Genomic DNA, 2,973 nt, shown 5'->3' with positions numbered 1-2,973 from the left:
TCAAACTTCAGGTTATGACGTGTTTTGGGCGTTCAACTCCGGATCATGACGTTTTTCTGGCGTTTAACTCCAGACAGCAGCATGAACTTGGCGTTTAACGCCAAGTTACGTCGTCAATCTCCGAATAAAGTATGGACTATTATATATTGCTGGAAAGCTCTGGATGTCTACTTTCCAACGCCGTTGAGAGCGCGCCAATTGGAGTTCTCTAGCTCCAGAAAATCCATTTCGAGTACAGGGAGGTCAGATTCCAACAACATCAGCAGTCCTTTTGTCAGCCTTTTTCAGAGTTTTGCTCAAGTCCCTCAATTTCAGCCAGAATTTACCTGAAATCACAGAAAAACACACAAACTCATAGTAAAGTCCAGAAATGTGAATTTATCATAAAAACTAGTGAAAACATCCCTAAAAGTAGCTCAAACTTACTAAAAACTATATAAAAACAATGCCAAAAAGCGTATAAATTATCCGCTCATCAATTCCTCATCATTAAAAATTCAAAAACTTTTTTCTTTGTGTCTTTTCAAGTCAATAATACAGAGAATTAAAGATTCAGAACATACAGCAGAGGAATTACACAAAAAAAGCTGGGTGTTCAATACGCCCAGTGAGGAAGGAAAACTGGCGTTTAACGCCAGGATGGCACAAGAGGGAAGATTTTGTTTTTAATTCAAATTTTTTTTCAAGTTTTCATAATTTTTCAAATTCAAATCTTTTTCAAATCATATCTTTTCAATAATATATTTTCAAAATCAATTTCTTTCCATTTTTCAAAAATACTTGCTAACAATTAATGATTTGATTCGACATTTCAAGTATGTTGCCTTTTCTGTTGAAAAAGGTTTAATGTCTGAATCATATCTTTTAAATTTCTTGTTAGCCAAGTCATCAATTTTAAAAATCAAATCTTTTTAAATTATTTTTCAATCATGTCTTTTCAATCATATCTCTTTAAAACCATAACTTTTCAATCATATCTTTTCAATCACATCTTTTTCAAAATAGTCTTCAATCATATCTTTTTTATTTCTAATTTCAAAATCTTTTTCAAAAATCACTTTATTTCTTTTCCAACTTTAGTTTTCGAAAATCATCAATCAAATTTTCAAAAATTCTTTTAATTATTTTAAAATCTTTTACTCTAATTTCAAAAATTGTTCCCATCTTCTCACATCCTTCTATTTATGGACTAACACTCATCCTCAATGCACAATTCGAACTCTATCCCTCTTGATAAGTTCGAATTCTTCTACCTCCTCCTTCTATTCTTCTTTTCCTCTGACATCTCAAGGAATCTCTATCCTGTGACATAGAGGATTCCATATTTTCTTGTTCTCTTCTCTTTCATATGAGTAGGAGCAAAGACAAAAGCATTCTTGTTGAGGCTGACCCTGAACCTGAAAGGACCTTGAAGTGAAAGCTAAGAAAAGCTAAAGCACAACTCTCTGTAGAGGACCTAACAGAAATCTTCAAACAAGAAGAAGACATGGCAGCCGAAAACAACAACAATGCCAACAATGCAAGGAAGGTGCTGGGTGACTTTACTACACCTACTCCCGACTTCTATGGGAGAAGCATCTCTATCCCTGCTATTGGAGCAAACAACTTTGAGCTTAAACCTCAATTAGTTTCTCTAATGCAACAGAATTGCAAGTTCCATGGACTTCCATTGGAAGATCCTCATCAGTTTTTAGCTGAATTCTTGCAAATCTGTTACATTGTCAAGACTAATGGGGTTGACCCTGAGGTCTACAGACTTATGCTATTCCCTTTTGCTATAAGAGACAGAGCTAGGATATGGTTGGACTCACAACCTAAAGAAAGCCTGAACTCTTGGGAAAAGCTAGTCAATGCCTTCTTGGCAAAGTTCTTTCCACCTGAAAAATTGAGTAAGCTTAGAGTGGAGGTCCAAACCTTCAGACAGAAGGAAGGTGAATCCCTCTATGAAGCTTGGGAGAGATACAAACAATTGATCAGAAAGTGTCCTTCTGACATGCTTTCTGAATGGAGCATCATAGGTATCTTCTATGATAGTCTATCTGAACTGTCCAAGATGTCATTGGACAGCTCTGCTGGAGGATCTCTTCATCTGAAGAAGATACCTGCAGAAGCTCAAGAACTCATTGAAATGGTTGCAAATAACCAATTCATGTACACTTCTGAAAGGAATCCTGTGAACAATGGGACGAATTAGAAGAAAGGAGTTCTTGAGATTGATACTCTAAATGCCATATTGGCTCAGAACAAAATATTGACTCAGCAAGTCAATATGATTTCTCAAAGTCTGTCTGGAATGCAAGCTGCACCAGGCAGTACTAAAGACGCTTCATCTGAAGAAAAAGCTTATGATCCTGAGAACCCATCAATGGAAGAGGTGAATTACATGGGAGAACCCTATGGAAACACCTATAATCCTTCATGGAGAAATCATCTGAATCTCTCATGGAAGGATCAATAGAGACCTTAACAAGGTTTCAACAATAATAATGATAGAAGAAATAGGTTTAGCAATGGCAAGCCTTTTCCATCATCTTCTCAGCAACAGACAGAGAATTCTAAGCAGAGCCACTCTGACTTAGCAACCATGGTCTCTTATCTAATCAAAACCACTCAAAGTTTCATGACTGAAACAAGGTCCTCCATTAGAAACTTGGAGGCACACGTGGGTCAGCTGAGTAAGAAAGTTACTGAACTCCCTCCTAGTACTCTTCCAAGCAATACAGAAGAGAATCCAAAAGGAGAATGCAAGGCCATTAACATGACCCACATGGCCGAACTTGGAGAGGAGGAAGAGGCAGTGATCGCCACTGAGGAAGACCTCAATGGACGTCCACTGGACTCCAATGAGTTCCCTAATGAGGAACCATGGGAATCTGAGGCTTATAATGAGACCATAGAGATTCCATTAGATTTACTTCTGCCATTCATGAGCTCTGATGAGTATTCTTCCTCTAAAGAGGATGAAGATGTTAC

General features: G+C 37.2%; 1 non-coding gene across 1 annotated transcript; it reads right to left on the bottom strand.

Annotated features, from left to right (window-relative positions):
• Positions 1-1,891: 1,891 nt before the first annotated feature.
• On the bottom strand, positions 1,892-1,999 carry LOC127740222 (small nucleolar RNA R71). Its single transcript, XR_008000903.1, has one exon. It is a non-coding gene; the product is annotated as a small nucleolar RNA R71 (small nucleolar RNA).
• Between the last annotated feature and the right edge of the window lie 974 nt (positions 2,000-2,973).

Source organism: Arachis duranensis, chromosome 6 (genome assembly GCF_000817695.3).
Source record: "Arachis duranensis cultivar V14167 chromosome 6, aradu.V14167.gnm2.J7QH, whole genome shotgun sequence".
Taxonomy (NCBI): domain Eukaryota; kingdom Viridiplantae; phylum Streptophyta; class Magnoliopsida; order Fabales; family Fabaceae; genus Arachis; species Arachis duranensis.
This window is presented reverse-complemented; position numbering and strand designations above follow the sequence as displayed.